Below are 24,527 nucleotides of genomic sequence, written 5' to 3'. Positions count from 1 at the left end.
AACCGCTGAGCCACCCAGGGATCCCCTGTAAATAGTTTAATATAGAAAAATCATCCTGTTAAAAATCTTTCTATACATTTCTTCCATTATCAAAGTTCAGGTCAAAATTACTTAGCTTTAGTAAGAAAGCCAATAAGTTTTTCCTTAAAGATCAAAACTGAATTGAGAGTTTAACAGGTAGGTGCATCAAAATATCACATTCTGCACAGCCCCAGGGAAATAACACTAATAAATTTCAGCACATTTTTTGAAGTCTTACATAGTAAATTCCTTGAGATTTAGAATTATTAAAGAATTATCATAATAAATATTTCAAAGTATTTATAAAACAAGTATCAAAGGTATAATCACACATACAAATACATACACACATACACACACTCACAGCCATACTCCAAAAAGTACATTCATAAATTTAAAGAAAGAACTCATTGGCTAACTTTACGTGTAAATCAGTCAACAATTGCAAATATATAGGCCTTTATAAATTATCTTTTGTTTAGAAACCAGTTTATTAGTCCTGTCAATATAGACTAAGTTAAAGTTGAATAGATAAGAATGCTATCTATTTCAAGTTAGAAACTAATTTATAGAAAAGGTCATTGTATGTCATTAAAGATACAGACTTATCAATATCTGATTGATGGAATTAGCCTAGTTAGTTGGTCGACTCATTTTGAATTTATATATTTAGACATTAAAGAAATAAAGATTTTCTTTTACTTCCAAACTTTCCTTGGGTAAGCTTTTTGATTATAAATTACAGATCTATATCCAGAGTAAATTCTGCAGAAGAATTAAGGTAATTGACACATTAGTCAGATAGTTTAAAAATAAAGATGCAAATATAAACATTATCAAATTATAATTTGATTTATAAAGAGGTTTATAAAGAGGACAGAAAAACATTACAAAGTGGAAAGCATACACATGTAAGTAGTTTCTTGGATATTTTCTAAGCAAAAATAATGTAGTCTACTAATAAAGCCTAAACTATGAAGAAATTCCAGTGTTATTGTGTGAGCATTTTAAATAAATTATCTGTCATTTTGTAGTAACTACTTTTATAGAACACTTGTGGTATTTATTTATGAGAAAACAGAATGGGAACAGCTTGGTGGCCCAGTCAGTTAAGCATCTGCCTTTGGTTCAGGTCATGATCCCTGGGCCGTGGGACTAAGCCCTACATTGGGCTCTTTGCTCAGCAGGGAGCCTGCCATTCCCCCTGCTTGTGTGCACATGCTCTCTTTCTGTCAAATAAATAAATAAGATCTTTAAAAAAATGTCTTGATATGTTTATTACCCCTGGTAAGGAGTACATTTTTTAAAATAATTGTGTCCAATGTTCAAGGCCTTAGAAACACTAGAAAATAATATGTGTATGTGTGTGTGTGTCTGTAAATATATATGTGTATATATATATATACACAATACAATATAGTATATATATAGTGTAGTGTGTATATATGCATGTATATGTATATATAATATGTATGTATGTATAGATATGTGTGTGTATGTGTGTGTATCCTATAAGACTATCTTTACATGTGATGGTTTTATGGGATAAATGACTGTGAAAGCAAAAAGCTAAGGAGATTCTGGTGGCTTTTAGGGTCTCACACTTTTGCAGACTTATTAAGAAAATATTGTGTGAGAAATTCTAACAGTGTCTTTCCAATTGATATAATATTTTCAAACACAGTGAAAGCACTAAAATAAATAGAACCAGATAGAAATTTTATCCAACCAGTAACTGTTAAGAAACTCAATTCCTTACACATTCTTAGTGGATTTATAAAGAACACCACTGAAATAAAAATAAAAGCAGTTTCATTGAGCCAGGATATATTCTCTGTTACTGTTTATACAGTTTCTAAATCAATGCCATCATCAGACTACATAGCAAAGATTTCCAATTAAATGCAGAATAAATCAAAGAAAGTAGTTCTTGCTGAAATCAGTATTATTTTTCTTGTAGAATCTAATTTTCTGGGTCATGCATAAGGCAAAGGCCTGTCACTCTGAATATTTGAGTAGATACAATGATTCAGTAAGAAATAAAATATGGAAACATTTAATTGTGGAAAAGCAAAAATTCTCTTCTTTGATAATACAGCATAGTCTTAAGTGTTCATTTGCACCCAAGTGGGCCCTGAATTGTCTGGTAGATTCCTCATTTTTTTGTGAGTTGATGATAAGCACTGAGTTTCTGAGGCTTCTTACTGAACAGTAAATGAAACAATGGGGAATATCTTTCTCTAACTTTTGGAGGATTGTAGTCCTCATATCTACTGACTTTGTAATAAGCTAAGTTAAATGAATTCTAATCTAAACAGAATCTTTGCATATGCCAATCTCTAAAACTAAAACACACTTTGTGGTCCAGTTTAATTCATTTTTCCATTTGGGTTAATTGGGGTAATTAAATGAGGACTGGGGAAAAACCTGAATAATGGTGAGACTCACTGGCTACAGGATACATGTTTAATCAAATCATTGAAAATTGGTAGACACTGAACTGTGTGTTTTCAAAGAATGAGGACCCTTTTGTAAATGTGTTAGGAAATTCAGGGAGTGGGAAGTACAGGTGCAGCCATCAATCATAGGATTTCTCCCTCTCAGAGACATCTGTTCCTGTAAAAGAAAAAGGGTGAGAGAAAAACATTGTAGCCAAACACAAAATAGAATCTTGGAGATAAGCTAAATAGTAGGTATATGCTGCTATTCTCAACAATTTAATTAGCATCTAATTAGAACCAATATGGAATTTATAAAAAGAGAGTTAATCTTTTCCCTGATGAAAGAAACAGAGGATGTTCTAATATCTAAGGAAAGGCTATTGGTTCAATCATGCCCCCGGCCTTGAATATATTGTAGTCTAATGTAGTCCCAAGGCCAGGAACAGAATTAATCCTTCATACTTGGATGTAGATGGTCTGCAGTGATTCCTCCCAAGTACAGAGTAAAAACACAGTCCATCTCAGCCAACCCTCCGTCCAAACTGTTGCATCTGGAAGTGCCAGTGAACTGGGCAGAGGAATGCCCCTAGGAATGGAGTAAATAATCTCAGAACTTTATGTTCTCAATGGCCTTGTTGATAAGTATTTATGAAAGTTATCTGAAATTATTATGAGAAGGAACATACTATGAAATTAGCAAATGATACTAGTTTACAGCTTCAGCTTAGAACTTTATAGAGAGATACTGTGTTTCCTACTTGGGATAATAAGAAGTGTATGCAGTCATAGGATGGGTGGTTGTATCTTGTTGGGAGAAAGCATAGAGTTGTTTTGTTCTTGTTTTCAAATTCAAATACAAGCATATGAAAGGTACAGATGCAAAGTAGCCATAAGGATGGACTATGCCAGTTACTAAAATATTTTGTTTTAGCTCCAAACTACCCTTCTACATTCTCTTTTGTGATGCTGGGCAGAAATTAAACAAACTCCCATTTCTCCTTTGGCACCTGGTTCCCAATAGGCTTTGATAAAAGTGAAGCAGAGGGAGACAGGATGTTTGGAGAAAAAAGAAAGGGATGTACTCTCTTTTTATTGTTCCTTGTTTCCTTTTCTGTTCCTGTTAGTTTCATCAAAGCAGCATTACCTGACCTAAGTACATGATTTTTATCCAAAAACAGCTATTTAATCCATTATGTAGTTTTTCCTAATAATACCAGAACCACCCTATTCATACCTCCTTTGGAGATTTTAGGACTATCTGGCTTGCACCCCACACACACACCTCACACACATACAAATGCATGACTATCACCTCTACAAAGACCATATTCTGATCTCATTATTACACCAGTCAAGATCTTTCACAAAACTGATGTTTAGTGAGTCTTAGTAAATTAGCCTGCCACAGTCTCATGAATGTTAGGAGAAGACATGAGACTCCTGGGTCAGAAACAAAAGACACTTTAACACCTACAGTAATGGCAATAGAATATCAGAATTTACACTACTTCTCTGAGTCTCACCTCCCAGAGGGAAGTGTGAAAAGGTGCTGGGTCACAAAAGAGGAACCTCAAATTTTCAGAACCTAAACATTCCATAACAAGCGGGAAGAAAACATTTTGAGAACCTAACATTCCATAACAAGCAGGAAGAAAACATGCCTAACCTTTATTTCAGAGGCAGATATCCTGTCTTTGAATGATCTGAAAGGAGACACTATCTCTTGTTTGCAAGATGTACAGAAATACAAAAGGCCCTTGAATGAGTATCACCAAACAATATCACCTCTCATTTCTACAGAATTCTGGTCTCTTGGCAAGTTTTCCCAATACTCTATCACTCTTTTTGCCACTCTGACTAATCCGATGGAAAAAGACCTGAAAAAATTTCAGTCTTTTTGTCTCATACAGAATTTAACCAAGGCTACCATCAATAAGACTGAAAAGCAGAAAGAGGCTAACCTCCAGCCTGGTCACCTGAACTATGCTGTTTCCCAGGCACAATCGGTTGAACAAATTCTACAAACCTACAGGCTCTCACTTTTGAAAGTCAAATGTCTTTCTCCAAATTTCTCTATTTAACCTTTCCAATTGGCCTGAAGCATTACAACAGGGAAAGCAGAATATTTACCAACTGTAGCAAGGAGAAAATCTAGGGGAAATCTATCACACAAAACAACCTTAGCCAATGAGAGAGGTTGGCCTAAATGCTTCCTACAGTTGAGGTTATATTGGTAATTTCAGCTAAAGCCAGAGAAAACTTTCTTATGACAATTTTTAATTAGGTAACTTCCATTATAGAGATAATTGTCCACAGGTATGCATAAATAATGAGTCCCTTTGAAAGCTATCCTGAAATCAAGGATAGCTTTTGGGGGGGAAATCTTATTAGAGATTATATAATAATGTATGGCATATATATATATATATATATATATATATATATATTCCCTTGAATATTTGAATTCTTCTTCTGAATACCATTAAGATATAAGTCATGTTTTATTCATGAGGGAGCCAAATTAATGACTGGTTTCCAACATAAGAAATACAATATGGGGAAATGTGTGGCAGTCTGGAAAGAAAGTGTTGTATGTAAAAGTAGGGGAAGAACTTACATCATTTGGGGACACAGATAAATCATCTAAAAAGCTTCTGATATATCTCATTGATCCTAAATTTCCAAGTTCAACTAACATAATTCAGTGCTTTTTTTGGAGGTTCTATCATATTTGTCCATGTGACCAAATGGGGAGCATTTGTCCACACTCTGGATTGATGAAACAATAGTTATGAAAATGTAAATAAGGAGGTATTGATAGTTGGTTGGCCTAGGATGCACAGGAGTTGGAATCTGATAAACTTCTTTGTAAGGTTACAGAGGATGGCAATCAAATCTTTATCAGCACCATGTGACAGGATGAAAAATCCAGCAGTCAGTTAAATTTGAGGTATTTATAACAGTTTGAGAGAGCTTCAACAGTGGATTTTCTTTGGCAAGAAGACTCTAGGGATAGTTCTAAAAGACAAAGATCATTAATACCCCTCCCTCCTCCATACGTCAGAGGGTCTAACTTAACACTGCTTTGCTGTCTGTAAACTTGAAAATAAAATTGCACATACAGTCCAGTAGTTATAATTTCATCTTTTTTTCTCTTCCTCACCCTTACCCAGACCTTTTATCTGGAGGAGTCAGATGTAAAAGAGACAGGGAAATTTTTATAAGTAAACTTATAAAGACATTATGGCACCAACATTGGCACATATAAATCATTTTACAAGGACTGAAAGTAGTATTAGTATATTTTTTTAAAAGTGATTATTAGACCTATAAGCTAAAATTATGTCAGTCTAGCAAAAAGACCTGGGTATATGAACCAGAATTAATTGAATCCTTTGGGACTTCTTTTGGCTAGGCTAGAACAAGTAACAATAGGCTAGGCTGGAATCACTAATAGAGGAAAGAATAAAGTATCATGACTGGAAATAGCCAAGGTGAAATCCTGAATTTTTAAAATGGGTCTAAATAACCTGCTATACTTTTTATCCTCATCATTACACAGAAACAGAAAAGATAGAATGATCTTTTTCTGGAACAGCCACATTCAATGACCACATTGTCCTATATGATTAAATATGTGATTCAGGAGAAGGTAAAAAAGGTGTTCAGAAGCCTCAAATTGTTAGTTTGCCAGCAGCAGATGACAATAGGAGAGGTGCAGTCTCAATGAGCAGCTTGATTAATTTGGCCTCATCACTGAATGAACCTTAACCATGGGAAATTCAAGAGTGATTCCAATATTTTTATGGGCATCCACAGATCGTTTCTACAGTTCATGTGCGCAAAGACTTTAATTGCTAGACTCTAGTCTACCATGTGGAAGACCAAACTACTAAGTCATTGGCAAGAGCCAAAGAATCAGAAAATGGGGGCAGCCGGGTGGCCCAGCGGTTTAGCGCCGCCTTCAGCCCGGGCGTGATCCTGGAGACCCAGGATCAAGTCCCATGTTGGGCTCCCTGCATGGAGCCTGCTTCTCCCTCTGTCTGTGTCTCTGCCTCTCTCTCCTCTCTGTGCTTCTCATGAATAAATAAATAAAATATTGAAAAAGAAAATGGAACAAGGCTCACCAACTGAAGAATTGGCCAGAGCTCTGATGACCACCCTGAGTTCTTCCCACTTAGTAGAAACTGGTTTTTGTTGTGTATAGCTGGTACTGAATTCGAAAAACCACTGCAGCTCATCGGAAACCACTGTGTTTCATCACTGAGGGTAAGCTGTGAACCAAGAACTTCACTGAGCCAGTGACTTGGCTTCACATGGCAGGATAGGTAAAATATTTTTCCCCAAAGAGAAAGCTTCTATTTTTCATGTAATCTCATAATGCTGCTGGGGCCAGGCTAGCTGCGTTCTCAAATACTGTCACCATTTCTGATGGCCTTCTTGAAATTTCAGAAATAATTTTAAGCTCATGGTCATTCATCAGTAAGTTTTTAAAAAATATATATGTTTACAATGAATTTCTAGTGCCTGTAGGTTTTTTAAGGCAAAACTCAAAATTCAATCACCTCAAAGAAAAGCTTGCTGGAGGATATAAGAGAGCAATTAACAACGTTTCTATAGATTATAACATAAAAGCAATATAAAGAAACATTATGCAGTACTACTTAATTTTCCTAATATAAAAAATTCCTCTTACAAAATCAATATGAAGCAGAAGGCAGCAAAAAAAATGGGAAGAAAAAATGTAAAAATGTTCAATTCACATTTTAAAACATGTAAAACTCACTAGAAATAGAATGAGACCAAATACAAGAGACCTCATAATCATAATGTCATAAAAGGTTGATGGATATTCATTGTTTTCCAGAATGTTGCAAATGTGTACTCAGAAACATTAGTAGTATAAGCATAAATTGACTTGACATTTTGGGAGGTCACTTTTGCAACATGAACCAAAATTTTAAGAACAGCACTATGTATCCTTATAATTTATCTTTTAAAGATGTATTTCATGTTGAAAGAGTCAAGTGAAAAATTATTTTGGCATAAGAATGTTTATCAGAAACTTGTAAGAGTATAAATTTGGAAATAAATATCCATCAACAGGGAGTTTTCTTATATGCATTATAGCAGAGCTACACAATGGAACACCTTTTGTAAACAAAGAAATACTGTGTAGATATTGAAATTGTTAGTATAGAACTCTAATACTTGAGACGAGAAAAAGATCACAATGTGTAACAAATATAAATGTGATAAGAATGCAATATGGATAGCAAACTATGAGGAGATAAAGGACATGCCCGTATGCTGCAATTGTATATGAGGTTCAAAGTCCATCAAATAATAAACATTTCATGTTTTTCCATTCTCCCTTTTAAATATATAGTCCTCAGTAAAATTTTAGAAATAGCTACCTGTGAACTGTATATTATTCAAGTGTTTATAAATAGACTACAAATATTTACACTCAAATTTTGTAACTATGCATGTATCATCTGTCTACATGTCTATGTATTCATCTATGTGTGCATCATGCAAAACAAAAACAACAAAAATATTTCATGAAAACTTTAAAGGTTATGCCATATGCCCAAGCAATATGGGTCATGTTGCTTTTTTTTCCCTCTTAATTGTTAATGCTGAAAAACCACTGCAGCTCATCGGGAACCACTGTGTTTTTATAATCAGAAGGGAAAAATAATTTTTAAAAAGTAATTTATTAAAAAAAAATAAAAAGTAATTTATTCTTATTATTAGAATTAACTCCATTTTAAGATTTTTATAGTTTATTAATCCTCTAAACATTGCATTATCAGATAAAATAGGTTAAAATGTAATCATTACATGTGACAGATGGGCTCATTTGAATTGATGAATCAAAATACATAGACACAGAACTGTGGGCACAGCACTATTACAGATATTTTGATTATCCCAAAGGAATATAACTTGTTCTTTCTGTTAAGAAGAACAGAAAGAAAGTTAAGAAGGATTTCAAGACAATTATGCCTACTCATTAAAATTTATACTGAGGGGCAGCCTGGGTGGCTCAGTGGCTTAGTGCTGCCTTCAGCCTAAGGTGTGATCCTGGAAACCTGGGATCGAGTCCCACATCAGGCTCCCTGCATGGGGCCTGCTTCTCCCTCTGCCTCTCTCTCTCTCTCTCTCTCTCTCTCTCTCTCTCTCTGTGTGTGTGTGTGTGTGTGTGTCTCTCATGAATAAATAAATAAAATCTTTAAAAAAATAAATAAAATTTATACTGAATGGAGAGTTAATTATGAAATGTGTGGTATAAAAGACAGCACAATGTAGAACGGCCCCAAGTGGCCCTGGTCTCTGCGATAGTGGCTCATCCCCTGTGGAAGAGGACCAGCACATAAAATATGCAGGCACTGTGCACCCACCCACACATGATTTGCCGAACTCTCAACCACCAAGGTCTTGGAATTGGAAGCATGTCCTCTCTGGAAGAAGACCCACACCACCTTTTAAAAGTAGGCATCCCACCCACTACTTTCACTAGTACCAGACATAGCTTTCTTAACACACAGAAACAGACACAGAGTTGAATAAAATGTGGAGACAAAGGAATGTCTCAAATGACAAAACAGGACAAAATCACACCAAGAGACCTAAGCAAAAGAAATATAGATAACATGCCTGATAGAGAATTTAAAGTAATGGCCATAAAGATACTCACTGGATGGAAGAAAAGACTAGTGGGCATCATAATACTTTTAATAAAGAGATAAAAAAGAACCGATCAGAGATGAAGAACACAGTAAATGAAATTAAAAATATACCAGATGGAATAAATAGCAGGTTAGAGGAAGCAGATTAATGAACTGGTGTTCTGGAAGACAGAGTAATGTAAAGTAATTAAGCCTAGCAGATAAGAGAAAAATAATTACATAAAATGGAAATAGACTTATGGAACTCTGACTCCATCAAATGTAATAACATCTGCATTATATGATTTCCAAAAGAGAGAGAAAAAGGGATAGAAAAATTATTGAAGGAATAATAGCCAAAAACTTCCTGAATCTGGAGAAGGAAACAATCCAAATCCAAGAGGTACAGAGACTTCCTCAACAAAATCAGTACTACAAAAACAAGCAGAAAACAAGTAACAAATGGCAATAAATACCTACCTATAAAAAAATTACTTTGAAGGATGCCTGAGTGGATCAGCAATTGAGCATCTGCCTTTGACTCAGGGTGTGATCCCAGGGTCCTGGGTTCGAGTCCCACATTGGGCTCCCTGCTAGAAACCTGCTTATCCCTCTGCCTATGTCTCTACCTCTCTCTCTCTCTCTCTCTCTCTCTCTGTCTCTTGAGAATAGTCTTTATTTTTTTTTTTAATTTTTTTATTTATTTGTGATAGTCACAGAGAGAGAGAGAGAATGAGGCAGAGACACAGGCAGAGGGAGAAGCAGGCTCCATGCACCGGGAGCCCGACGTGGGATTCGATCCCGGGTCTCCAGGATCGCGCCCTGGGCCAAAGGCAGGCGCCAAACTGCTGCGCCACCCAGGGATCCTGAGAATAGTCTTTAAAAAATAAAAATAAATAAAAATAATTTTGAATGTAAATGGACTAAATGCTCCAATCAAAAGATACAAGGTGATATAATGGATTAAAAAAAAAAAAGGAGACCCATCTATATGTTGCTTACAAGACTCATTTGAGACCTAGAGACACATGCAGATTGAAAGTGAGATCATGGAGAAATATTTATCATGCTAATGGATGTCAAAAGAAAGCTGGGGTAGCAACACTTATATTGGATATAACACACTTTAAAACAATGACTGTTGGAGGCACCTAGGTGGCTCAGTCAGTTAAGCATCTGCCATTGGCTCAGGTCATGATCCTGGGGTCCTGGGATTGAGTAGGGCTCCCTGCTCAGCAGGGAGTCTACTTCTCCTTCTCCTTCTCTCCCTACTCCTGCTCATTCTCTCTCTCTCTCTCTCTGTCTCTCCAATAAATAAATAAAATCTAAAAAAAATACAAAGACTGTAATAAGAGACAAATGATACTATATAATAATAAAGGGGGCAATCCAACAAGAAGACATAATAATTGTAAATATTTATACACCTAACTTGGGAGTACCCAAATACACAAAACAACTAATAACAAACATAAGGGAACTAAATAATAATACAATATTGCACAGGGCTTTAATGCACCAAATTCATCAACAAAAAATCATCAAAGCAGAAATTCAACAAGGAAACAGTTGCTTTGAATGGCACACTTGACCAGATGGATTTAATAGACAAAGTCAAAACATTCCATCCTAAAACAGCAGAATACCATTCTTTTCAAGGGCACACGGAACATCCTCCACAATAGATCACATATTAGGCCACAAAACAAGTCCCAAAAACTCTTTAAAATGATCAAAGTCATATAAAGCATTCTTTCTGACCACAGTACTATGAAAACTAGAAATCAACAATAAGAAAAAAATCTGAAAATAGCACAAATACATGGAGGTTAAATCACATGCTACTGAACCATAAAATGCTCAACCATGATTTCAAAGAAGAAACCAGAAAATGCCAAGCAGAAAGATGAAAATGAAAACTCAGTGTTCCAAAATCTTGGGGGGTGACGCAAAAGCAGTTCTACAGTGGAAGTTTTTAGCAATATAGTCCTATCTCAAGAAGCAATAAAAATCTCAAGTAAATAACCTAACCTCACACCTAAATAACTTAGTGAAAGAATAAATGAAACCCCAAATAGCAGAAGGAAAGAAATTAAAAAAAGATTAGAGCAGAAATGAATGATACAGAAACTACAAAAATAATAGAACAGATCAGTGAAACCAGGAACTGGTTCTTTTTAAAGATAAACAAAACTGATTAAGCTCTAGCCAGACTCATTAAAAAGAGAAAAAGAGAGAGAACTCAAACAAAATCACCAATGAAAGACAAGTAACAACAAACACCAGAAATACAAACAACTGTAAGAGAATATTGTACGAAATTATACAAATTGGGGGATCCCTGGGTGGCGCAGCGGTTTGGCGCCTGCCTTTGGCCCAGGGCGCAATCCTGGAGACCCGGAATCGAATCCCACGTCGGGCTCCCGGTGCATGGAGCCTGCTTCTCGCTCTGCTTGTGTCTCTGCCTCTCTCTCTCTCTCTCTCTCTCTCTCTGTGACTATCATAAATAAAAAAAAAAAAAGAAATTATACAAATTGAACAACCTAGAGGAAATGTATAAATTCCTAGAAAAATATAATCTACAAAAACTGAAGTAGAAAGAAATAGAAAATTTGAAAAGACTAATTACCAGCAATGAAGTTGAATCAGTAAACAAAAAGTTTCCAACAAATAAAAGTCCAGGACCAGATGGTTTCACAGGGAAATTCTATCAAACATATAAAGAGTTACTATCTATTCTTCTCAAACTTTTCCAAAAAATAGAAAAAGAAGGAAACAACTTTCCAAACTTGTTCTATGAGACCAACATTATCCTGATACAACAAGATAAAGACAACACAAAACAAAGAGAACTATAGGCCAATATCTCTATGAACATAGATGCAAAAATACTCAACAAAATATTGGTAAACAAAATTCAACAATACATTACAAAAATCACTCACCATGATGAAGTGGAATTTATTCCTAGGCTACAAAGGTAGTTCAGTATTTGCAAATTAATCAACATGATATATCACATCATTAAGAGAAAAGATAAGAACCATTTGATTCACTCAGTTGATGCAAAAAAAGCATTTGACAAAGTACTTTCCATGAAAAAATCCTCAACAAAATAGTTATTGTTGCAGTTGTATATAATAGTTATATATATAATAAAGGCCTTATATGTAAAACCAACAGCAAATATCATACTCAGTGGGGAAATACTGAGAGCTTTTCCCTTAAGGTTAGAAACCAGATAAGGACCCATACTCTCACCACTTTTAATCAACATAGTACTTGAAGTCCAGGCCACAGCAATCAGACAACAAAAAGAAATAAAAAGTACTGATTGGGAGATGTGATACTTTCACACTTTGTAGTTGACATGATACTACAAAGAGAAAACTCTAAGAACTCCACAAAAAAAATAAATAAATAAAAATAAAAATAAAAAAATAAAAAACAAACAAAAAAAACTACCAGACAGTTCAAAAAGCTAACAGATAAATGAATTTAGTAAAGTCATGGGATACAAAATTTACATACAAAGAGAAATCACATTTCTATATACTAATAATGAAGTAACAGAAAGAGAAATTAAGAAAACAGTCACATTTACAATTGCTCCAAAAGTAATGAAATACCTAAAAATAAACTTAACCAATGAGATGGAAGACTTTTACTCTGAAAACTATAAAAGATTGATGAAAGAAATTGAAGATGACACAAAGAAATGGAAAGATATTCCATGGTTATGGACTAAGAGAACAAATATTCTTAAAATGTCTATATTATCCAAAGCAATCTACAAATTTAATTTAATTCCATCAAAATATCAACAGCATTTTCCACAGAACTAGAACAAGCAATCTTAAAATTTGTATGGAACCACAAAAGACCCCAGACAGCCATAGAAATCTTGAAAAAGAAAAGTAAATCTAGAGGCATCACAATTCTAGACTTCAAGTTATATTACAAAGCTTTCATGATCAAAAACATATGGTAGTGGCATAAAAATAGACACATAAATTAATAGAACAAAAGAGATAGTCATAAATTAACACAAAATATGCAATCAATTAATTTTCCACAAAGAAAGCAAGAATATGCAATGGGTAAAAGTCTCTTCAACAAATAGTGTTAGGAAAACTGGAGAGCAACTTGCAAAAGAATGAAACTGGATTACTTTCTTTACCATACACAAAAATAAACTCAAAATGAATTAAGAACCTACGTGTGAGACCTGAAACTATCAGAATCCTAGAAAGAGCTTAAATATCAAGCTCTCTGACATTAGCTGTAGCAACATCTTTCTAGATATGTCTCCTGAAGGAAGAGAAACAAAAGTAAAAATAAAAAATAAGGACTATATCAAAATAAAAACTTCTGCACACCAAACGAAACAATCAACAAAACTAAAGACAACCTACTGAATGGGAGGAGATATCTGCAAGTATCATTTCTACCCAGTAGACTAGGGCTCCTGTTTCTCCACATCTTCACCAACACTTGTTGTTTCTTGAGTTTTTTATTTTAGTCATTCTACTAGATGTGAGGTAGATATCTCATTGTAGTTTTGATTTGCATTTCTCTGATGATAAGTGATGTTAAGTATCTTTTCATGTGTATGTCTTATTTGGAGAAATGTCTCTTTATGTCTTCTGCACATTTGAAATTGGATTATTTGGGGTTTTTTGGTGTTGAGTGGTATAAGTTCTTGTATACTAACCCTTTATTGGATATGTCATTCACAAATATCTGAAACACAGTATGTTAACTATACTGCAATTTTTTTAAAAAATTGCACAATGCAGGTAAGTGCACATTACTTCTTGAGCTTGTGATTTCTGAAGTCATTTTGAGTTACAGCTAAATCTTGTTTTCTGATTATCCTTTGATCTACTGATTTCACACTTTGCTTCCAAACTTGTAGTTTGCACTGACAAGCTGATTTTCCACACACCCCCTACCCCTGTCCCTTGCCAAGCTGCTCTGATTTCCAGATTTGATTCAGCATCCATTGTTCAGGTATATTCTTTATTAAATGTAGTTCATTGGTATAAACTGCCTGATTCTTTTGCTCTGAAAATGTCTTACTGTGTTTTCCTATCTCCCAGGACTAATTATTTCCATGCCTTCTAGAATTGACCTAACCCTTAAATTAAAATGTGGTTTGGTCTGCAAAAGTAGAATTCAAGTGGAGGAATAATGAATGAGCTGAGCTTTGATAAGTAGGAAGGATTTGGAGAGGGTGATTGATCCTTTAAATTGATTTTTCCCTCTATCATATATTATCTGTATCATTGAAAGTGCAAATATGAAATAATTACTTTTGTATTTCAGAGGACTCTGATACTCTTTCTTCCACTGTTAAGTTAGTTATGTGATTCAAATTCACACCTCTTGATAACGTTTCAAGGCTCAGTTTAGTGTTTTTAACAATGTCAATTTATAATCATTGTGGTTGAAACCATTCAGCATACTAAAGTTTGAGATTAGCACCAGACTCAATCTTCCTTTCAACTTCAAGTGGCACAACATCTGGCTTTAATGCTTTGATGTTGAAAAACACTGCTTTACAGGAAGTATATTTACATGGATGACATTAAATGACAAGTAAATAACTCCTGAAGATTTTAATAGCATACAGTTATTGTCTTTAGCCAAATAATTATTCTTTTTAGTCACTTTATTCATGGTTCCCTAATGCTAAAATGAGCGATATTATTTAAGCAAAAATAGATATTCAAATTATTAAACTGAGTTGGGAAATATTAGATTGATTCTTTCAAGGGTTACAAAGAAAAAGCAAACAGGAGTAAAATTACTAATAAAAATGGCAGAATTGTTTGCTAAGCATCTACACGCAAAGATTAGAGAAGCTACAACAGAGATATTTGAACCCTGGAATCACTTTATGATTATTTATGGGGACAAACAAAGAACCAGTGCCATTAGTACAGAACATTCGTTGGATCCTCATTTAAAGCTATTGGAAGTGAAGCTGTGGTGAAGCTTCTGTTCTCTAACTTCATGATTATGGATGAACTAGAATTACTGCACTAGGGTAGCCCTGGTGACGCAGTGGTTTAGCGCCACCTGCAGCCCAGGGTGTGATCCTGGAGACCCCGGATGGAGTCCCACATCAGGCTCCCTGCATGGAGCCTGCTTCTGCCTGTCTCTGCCTCTCTCTCTCTGTCTCTCATGAATAAATAAATAAAATATATAAAAAAAGAATTGCTGTACTAAATTAACATAAGGTTAAACAGATTCTTCTCAATGGTGCTGAATTAAGAGGCAAAATTAGGAAAAGACATCTCATCTCTGAGTATGAAACATTTTCTTGTTGCCCAAGAATCAACAAAAACTTTATAAGAATAAATGTTATGTCAATGAAAATTATTTCTGTTGCTTATTTTATCTTAAGAAAAGAAGCTGATTTGTGTCCAGGACCCACAGGCAAAAAGAAAAAAAAAAAAAAGAAAAGAAGCTGATTAGTGTTCTCGTATATTATCTAAATATGTTTTCCTTTAAAACTTCTTGTTTGGCTTTCTAATATGATTCCTTGTGTGCTACATAATATTGAAAATAAATGAAAACAACCCTAAATCATTTAAGAAAAACAAATGATTTAAACTTATTGATAGCTCACTCATTTTTATAATCAAAAATTTTTGTTAAGGTAGAAAAATATTTTAAAGAACTGTGGAAGAAATTAGTTAGAATATAGTTCTTATAGTTCTTAGTTAAGACCTGTATAGTAGAGATTTAAAAGTCTTTATGTGGTGGATTTGTGCTGTTTTCACCTTTTTTTTTTTTTCATTGAAACATCTGTTTCCTGTCCTTATGGCAACAATACTGTATTCCATGTGCTTTCTAGAAACCTAAATCCATCCAATGCTCTGGAATATAGCAAGTATATTAGGCCAGTCAACTATTCCATCATTGTCACAAATACTGGTATAGGGATGAACAGGTGACTCATGAAAGTCAACAGGTCAAATGAAATTATAACCTAAGATTAGTGTTTCTCTCACTGGGTGGCCGGAAGTTACTTAAGGTGGAAGCAATCCAATGAAAGGGGAATGCACCTGATGACATTGCCTAGACCCTGCATCGTATTGTGTCTGAAATCATGATTACTGCTTGACTTTTTATGTAAGCCAATTGACCGTATTTTTATGTAAGCCAATGGATTGAGTTTTCTGTATTTGGAACAAAGAGACTCCTAGACAGAACAGAATAATTAATACTATCATTTATATACTTCTGACTAGGTAAAAATCATTTCCAAATTGTTTTGTGCTAAAAAAAAAAAAGATCCTCCTAAAATTAAACATTTTAAGTTAATTTAAGATGAAATGCATTATTTAGATTAGACTGGTTACACTGATCATAATACCACTTTTAAAAATTTCATGTATTTAGTTTACACTTCATGCATATGTTATACTTTTTAAAAGACTTTGCTTATACTATGCATTTTTTAAATATATCATGATTGTGACCTCCTTAGACAGCAAAAGGTATTTATTCTTCAAAGAATCTCAAAGTCCAAAACATTAGCTTCAAATTCCATAGCTGCTTATTATGCACTTAAAAACTCTCAAAGTCAGTAGTCACATATGAGTTCCATGAGCACCAAAAATATTTTAGTTCTAGGTTTTTGAAAAATTTGTATACATCAGTATAGGTAAGGAACACTGTATATAAAGTTTCGTAAGGCATGCTATTAAAATCTTAGGAAGATGAAATGTGAAGAGATATGGAGAGTAAATTCATAGAAAAGGAAAGATTAGCAAGAGAAGAACAAAATATGTTAAATTTAAAGTCAACACAATGATTTAACAATCATTAATTTAAGCAAGTCTTAGGTGACATGATAACACTTTCTTGGAGAAGTGCTTGAAGAAATATGAGCTGCAACATAACATGGTACTCAAATTCTTGGTCTACTACTTACTGACTTAATAAACGACAAAAAATGTAAGCCCCCTTATTCACATTAAAAAGGGCATAGAGTCCCCACCTCACAAAGTACCTAGCATTTGCTTGCATATCAATTATGGATCTAAAAATTAATATTACTATTATGACGACTAATATTATTGTATAGCAAATTGTCTCAACAGAAATTCCTGTGGATTATTTTGAGAATCTTATAACTCTTCTAGGAAATAACAGTCTGTTAGATAAAGGTTACACATCTTTGTGGGGCACATCTTTATGTTGGAGGTTTATTTGACTCCATCATAGAATTCACAGGGAGTAGAAGCTTTAGTTTAAGTAAAATAAGGTGTTCCAGAAAAATGATGCATTATTTAACAGCCACTCAGTGGTGACTTTATAAGTTGATGAAAACTGCTTGGGTATTAATGTGTAGTTGTTGATAAGACCACAGTTTATTATCAACTGGAAGAGTTTTGATATGTGCCATCTGGAACTAATAGATAAAAATTACAGTGAAGAGATTACCTCAAAATCTGAAGAATATAGAATATGTATTTGATGAATAGAATAGCAGTGGTTAGAACCATGAAGAAACCATTTAGCAGATGAAATTCCAAGGAATCATTATGTGATATTACCTCTCTCCACTAAAATGGTATTTTAGATGTGATTTGATGACACTTCTATAACAAAAGCACAGTGATGGTAACTCAAGTGTTTGGTACATGAAAATAATTTGAAGAGCACTTAGTGTTATTTGAGCTTATGTTAGACTCCATAATACAAATCACAGGTACTTGGTGTGTTTGAGATCATCATTATGAAAGTAGGAGGTTAAAAGCTATTGATTCTAAACAATATATGTTGGGATAATTTTAAATTCTATTTAAATTTCATACTCTTGCTTTAATTTTCCATTTTTCACCTATTCTCTTCCTTACACTTACCTATTTGGGTAATAATTTACCATGGAATAAACCACCACTTCAAATCACCATTTACTATGTAATTTTATCCATCTGCAATTGCTCAAATGAATTTGTGATTTATGTATTTCTTTTATGTCTGTATCATGAACTGTGACTGCATAAGTATAACTTTCCCTTCAAGCAGGCTCTTATTGCTGCATCTCATAAGAGAATTAATGGAATATTAACATATGTAAAATCCTAGATTTAAAATTTATAAAATAACTGTGTAAATAAATATACTTTATCAGATATGAAATTAATGCTGGAATATTCTTTTAAGTAGATCTCTTAATTCTTGGAAAACATTTACTTACATAAAAATGAATAAAAATATAAACTAATAACTTAAATTCAGAAAACCTTAACACTAAATAATGTTACACAATATTCAGAGCGTGTGAAAGTGAAAATTTGGTGTGCTTCCAAAATGGTTCAAAACTTGGGATGCCTGTGTAGCTCAGCAGTTGAGTGTCTGCCTTTGGCTCAGGGCTTGATCCCAGAGTTCCAGGATAGAGTCCCACATCAGGCTCTTCCCAGGAAGCCTGCATCTCCTTCTGCCTCTGTCTCTGCCTCTTTTTTGTATGTCTCTCATGAATAAAGTATTTATAAATAAATAAATAAATAAATAAATAAATAAATAAATAATCAAAACCATATTTAATATTAGTCTTCTATGTTTTAACCTATGTAATGTTTGTTGCAATGTGCTAATTCAGAAAGTATAAACCAAATTAAATGTTTAGCATATTATAACCTAAAATGCAAAGAAAGCAACAATTGGATGTGAACCTTACAGGTATCATTGATCACATTTTATGAAGTATTAATTAAATACATTTGAACAAAAATAGCCATATCATTTGATCTCATGATCTTTATAATTATGGAATAAAAAGAAAATGCCTTTTTTAGTTTTCTGTAAATTATTTCCTATTTAACCTCCTTAGGAGCGTACATTTAAAATCCATTAATGTTGTATGGTTTCCTACAGCCTTCTCCAGAATCAAATCTTTAAGTTGAGTCAATAGATGGGCTAATCTATGGCATCAAAACGCCTGTACTTCTTCAAGTACTATTTCAGGCTGTTTTGAGTGAGGTGAGGTGGAAAGGTTAGCAACCTATTATCTTATTATCTTTTACAATACTTTCTTTTTTCCTTCATGAGAAGTGCAATATTGAATTTTGGAAAGAAAAGAATAAGACCATATTAGTATATACTTGAAAAGTAAATAGAAACAATTAATTTTGAAAAAAAAAGTGTTGAAAATAAAATCTCATCATTCTAGATGTATACCATGATTGTATTGATTCGTTCATAGTGAATCAATAGTGAATTTATAGTGGAAATTTGATAGACAGTATAGAAAAGATGAGGACATTATGTCCATTTACTTCATAAAAAATGTCCATGTTAATGTTTTCCAAGGAAAAACTATGGCACAAAAATAATGCTTTTATACTCTAAAGAATTTGTAAGGAATCACTATGTTGTATACCTGAAATTAATGTAAGATTGTTTGCCAACTATACTCAAATAATTTTTAAAGGAAAAACGGAAACCTCCATCTATTGTCCAACTGTCTTAGAAATATTTTCTACTAGTTTTGTATATCACCTTCCAGTTTTTGTTTTTTGTTTGGCTTGGTTTGGTTTGGTTTGTTTTACTTTGTTTTAATGCATGGATTTGTAAGGCATTGCCTCTCTCTTGGACAACATAAAGAGCAGGCATATATATATATAATTATAAATTCTTTTATTTCATGGATAAAAAAGAGCGAAGAACTAAGATTTTTACTAGTCATATAAAGAAAAGGAATCTTTGACTATGTGGCTGTATATATTTCTTATTCCTTTTTCTTTTCTTGTTAGCAAGGTATCACTGTAATACCAGCAGCATTTCAGTTGTATAATGGTTTCATCAATCTAGCTAGTTTTGCTAGTTCTAGTGTTAATATTGTTTTCAATTATTCTAATACAAATAACTTTGCAGTAATATTGTGGATTTTTTTCAATTTTCATCCTAAAACTAGAATTATGGAGTGTGAAAAAATAAATATTTAAAATATTTTATCCATACTGCTTTCAGCAATCTGCAAAAATGACACTATTGTTAGCAGAGTATGAAAGTAAGAAAAAAGTGAGAAAAATGATGTTATCTTCATAAGCATGAGAAAGCCTATGGTTGTCTTTATTATAGTTCATGTATGATTAGTGAAGCAGAAAATTTACTGCATGTTATTAAAATTGGTTAGTATTTTTATTTTGTAACATTTCCATTTTTAATATTTGGCTAATTATTATATTTTAGCATTGGTATTTTTCATACATTTGTATTGTGATTTTTCTGTGATATTTCCTATGAAAATCTTCCACTTAATTGTTTATTTCTTTGAGATTTATCTACTTGTAGATTAACTTTTATAATTGTGAAATATTTTGATTTTAAAAAAATATTTATTTCTTCATGACAGACACAGAGAGATGAAGAGACATAGGCAGAGGGATAAGCAGGCTCCCCATGGGAGCTTAATGTGGGACTGGATCCCAGAATCCAGGATCATGACCTGAGCCAAAGGCAGATGCTCAACTACTGAGCCACCCAGGCACTCCTAAAACATTTTGATCTTAAATATAGGCTTTAATTTAAGAATTTTATTTTCCCAGTAATGCATGATTCAACTAATATTTTCTTCTAGATATTTATTCATTAAATTATTTTTAGATTTTTATTTACTCATATAGAATACATTTGATTTTGATGGAAGAATGTAATCATTTTTTTCTCCCAATAAGTTACTCATTTTTCTTCATATAATTTATAAAAATTATTCCTTTTCTAAAATCACTTTTATCAATATATCCCTAGGCCAGGTTGGAAAGCTTGAGTTTAGGCTTATTTGACAAATGTGAAAATGTGGGTGGGAAAACTATGGCCACTGTAACGTTTATCAAGTAGTCTATGATCCTATTCAATCATTTTCCCAGTTATTTTTAGAATTATTTTTAACATGTGTTTTAAATCTAAACGGTAAATAAATTATTTTATCTTTTATTGTGGCCTAAAATATAAAAGAGAAAGTAGACTATTACAATATATAGGAAGTGTTATAATAAAGAGTATAATTTTGAAGGCCATTAGTATAACATCTGGTGTAAGAAATGTGACATTGGGCACGTAGGTGGCTTAGTCAGTTAAGCATCAGGCTTCATCTCTGGTTATGATCCAGGAGTCCCAGGTAGAGCCCCATATCTCACATTTCCTGCCCAGTGGGGAGTCTGCTTTCCCTTCTCCTTCTGCCCCTCCCCTGCTCTTTTCCTTCTCTCACTCTTTTGCTCTCTCTCTACCAATGAAATAAAATCTTTATAAAAAAAGAAATGTGATATTTATTCATGCCGTTGTTACACTAGTGCTATATTTAAAATAGTTATATTTTGACAGTTAAAAGTTGATAATTTGCTTTTATTAATGTTATATTACTGTAAGCCAAATATTTATTAATTTTACCAGATAAGTTTAGGAAAGTATTTTCAATTTTCATAAAATCTGATTTCCAAAGTAACTGAATTTGTATATATTTAAATTAAGAGGAGTTGATATTATTTAAAATATTAAATTATCTAACTCACATATTTACTATTCTTTTCCATGCATTTAAATAAACTTTCAGGATTTGCACTGGTCCCAGCTTTCACCTTAAAGTTATTTATAGGTGTTTTTATTTTGTCATTGCTATTGTTGCTGTTACATATTTTTCAAGAGAGCATTACTGGCAATTTAAACAGGACAATTTTTCATTCTCCTAGACTCTCTTATACATTGTAAGAAATTAATCATCTTGGACATACCCAGTAAATGCCAAGAAAGTTTCTTTTCCCCAACCACTGCAATAGTCAAAAACACCTCATGCCCATTTCTGTTGTCTTAGGGTGAGTCCCTTACATTTAAAAAACACACTACAGCAATTTTTCTCAACTATGATTTAATTAGGGTATTGTCCCATTTAAATCTACCTTTGCAAATTGACCTTTCAATGTGGCTGTTATCTAATTCTAATAGATTTGCAATTAATTATTATGTATTCCAGTTATATTATTCGTCTTCCACATATTATGAAAACTTCAATATTTTATGAAAATTTTATTTCAACATTTTATTTCAATTTCATATAATTCCCTTGGGCAAAACTCCCCAAACAACAAATAATAGAAAAAAATATGCATTTTTTACATATACATATATGTATTTGGCAGGTATTTAGATTTTGGAATAATTACTTTTATCATGTCCTATTCAAATGACATTGCGACCATGAGGCTGAGGTGGAAATTCTATGACTTTTTAAGGAATAAGAGAGCTAATAGCAGCTTAATAGAGTTAATTATGAAACTAAGAATTTTATATTATCATGTAAAGAACGAATATATATATCAAAAGAGTTGGTTAATAATTTATTGATTAGTTTTTTTTGTAGTAAAAAATTTGTGGTAACGTGACTTTTTATCAGCTATCAATAAAAAAACGAAGTTAAAAAGATTCAATAGATTTAGTTTATTATTTATTTTAGCCAGGTTGAAGTCAAATAAATGTTCCTTACCATTTGGCAATATAAACAATTATGTTTTTCAGAGTGATATTAATTCATCACCATAATTTCTCTCTTTATCAGTAATGTTACTTATTAGAAAGTTCTCAGAATATTATGGTGGCTAATTTGTAGTGAAACATCTTTACAGTTCAAAGCACAGAAATCTGTTTGTTTGGGTGGTTGCTTGGTTTTGTTTGTGGTTGTCTTGGTTTTTCTAAGAAAACCAATGTCTTTACCCTGAAAGGCAGAAAATAATAAGAAAGTATATACACTTAAGAAATTTCCCTATAGCTTTAATTTTTATTTGCTGGATTATTTTTAAGATTGCAAAAATTATCTTCATCAAAAAGCCTTTTATTTGAACACCTCTTTTCTTTTCCTTCTTATCTTCTACCTTGTTGATGTGGTTTATGTCATTGCCAGTTCATATGAGAGAGATCTTGTGGCTCAGAATTTAGTGACAGAAAATGTCTTAGGTGGCCTAAGTATTAGAACACTGGTTTTATACAAATATATATAAATGAACTTATATAAGAACATATTTCATGTTTCTCAAGGTGCAACCAAAATTATAGGGTATTAAATTAAGGGTTCTAGTGTTAGCCCCATGATCTTCAAAGAATAAAATATTCTCTAAAGCTTCAAGGAATTTTTCTACAAAAATATAGAGACAGCTTTGCTCCCTCTTTCCACTCCCCTATTCCCTCAGGTTAAATATGAGAATCTTTTATTGGTATATGTTTTTGGATATACACTATTATTGTTCCATTATTTTTTTTCATTTTGGTACTAATGAGTACATTTATTTTATAACATCTTAGAAGAGTATATAATAGCATGTATATATGCACATGTGTGTATACCTATATGTATATACGTGTAAAAGTACATAATATAACAGGATATAACAAAATAATCACTATATTTTACACTGGAATATCTTTTAGATCTCTTCCAGTTATATTCATTAAGATTTATTATTTTCCTAATTATGTAAGGACAATGTTTAGAATGAGATATCATATTGTTAAAAATTAATTTGGGAGACAATACCCACATTATAATTATCTTAGCAAAATGACATCTAGTTGATACGGGAGAGCTTGGTTCATGTCTCATGGAGTCGAAGAATGAATCTCGCAGACACAGAAGAGTGAGTAAAGGAATAGAAGTTCATTAAGCAAAGATACAGAGAAAGCTCTCAGGAGTGAGAGGGGTCCCGATAGGGTTGCCACTGAGGGCTTGTAGGGTGGTTGGCTTTTTATTGAGAGCCTAATCTAATTAGAGTCTGATAACTTTTTGTTGGTTACAAGTAGCTGTTATAAGAAGACACCCTCCCTGCCCACATCTTAGGACAGGGTGGTCTGTCTGGTTTCCTTATACCACAGCATTTTTGGATTTTGTGAGCCTGCTTCCATGGACCCTTACCTAGTCCTGCCTAGCCCCGTTTGTCCCTAACTCATAGTGAGTACTAAATAGAGATAGTGACAGAAATAGCACTGGGAGTCCCATAGATAAAAATGTAGTGAAAAGCAGAATTATTCTTGCTAAAGTTAATTACTATTTCCTCAAATACCAATTTAAAAATATATTCCAGGGCATCTTAATAACAATTTTGGAAGTGATATTAAAACATGTTCAACTTTCATAGAACAACTAACGAGAAGAATGGTTCAGGAAAATAACAGATTTTCTATAGTGAATCATTAAAGTCAAAATTTTAATTAATTTAGCTGTACAGGGCGGCCCCGGTGGCGCAGCGGTTTAATGCCACCTGCAGCCCAGGGCCTGATCCTGGAGACCCGGGATGGAGTCCCACATCAGGTTCCCTGCATGGAGCCTGCTTCTCTCTCTGCCTGTGTATTTGCCTCTCTCTCTCTCTCTCTCTCTCTCTCTCTC

At 33.2% G+C, this 24,527-nt stretch overlaps 1 long non-coding RNA gene across 2 annotated transcripts in view; it reads right to left on the bottom strand.

The window, feature by feature from the left end:
- The window catches only part of LOC144294222 (uncharacterized), a 197,541-nt gene that overhangs the window by 43,128 nt on the left and 129,886 nt on the right, over window positions 1-24,527 (bottom strand). For both annotated transcript variants that reach the window (XR_013361680.1, XR_013361681.1), the window contains exon 3: window positions 2,470-2,637. This is a non-coding gene — a long non-coding RNA (uncharacterized LOC144294222). The remainder of the gene's footprint in view (window positions 1-2,469; window positions 2,638-24,527) is intronic.

This window comes from Canis aureus, chromosome 2, assembly GCF_053574225.1.
Source record: "Canis aureus isolate CA01 chromosome 2, VMU_Caureus_v.1.0, whole genome shotgun sequence".
NCBI lineage: Eukaryota > Metazoa > Chordata > Mammalia > Carnivora > Canidae > Canis > Canis aureus.
This window is presented reverse-complemented; position numbering and strand designations above follow the sequence as displayed.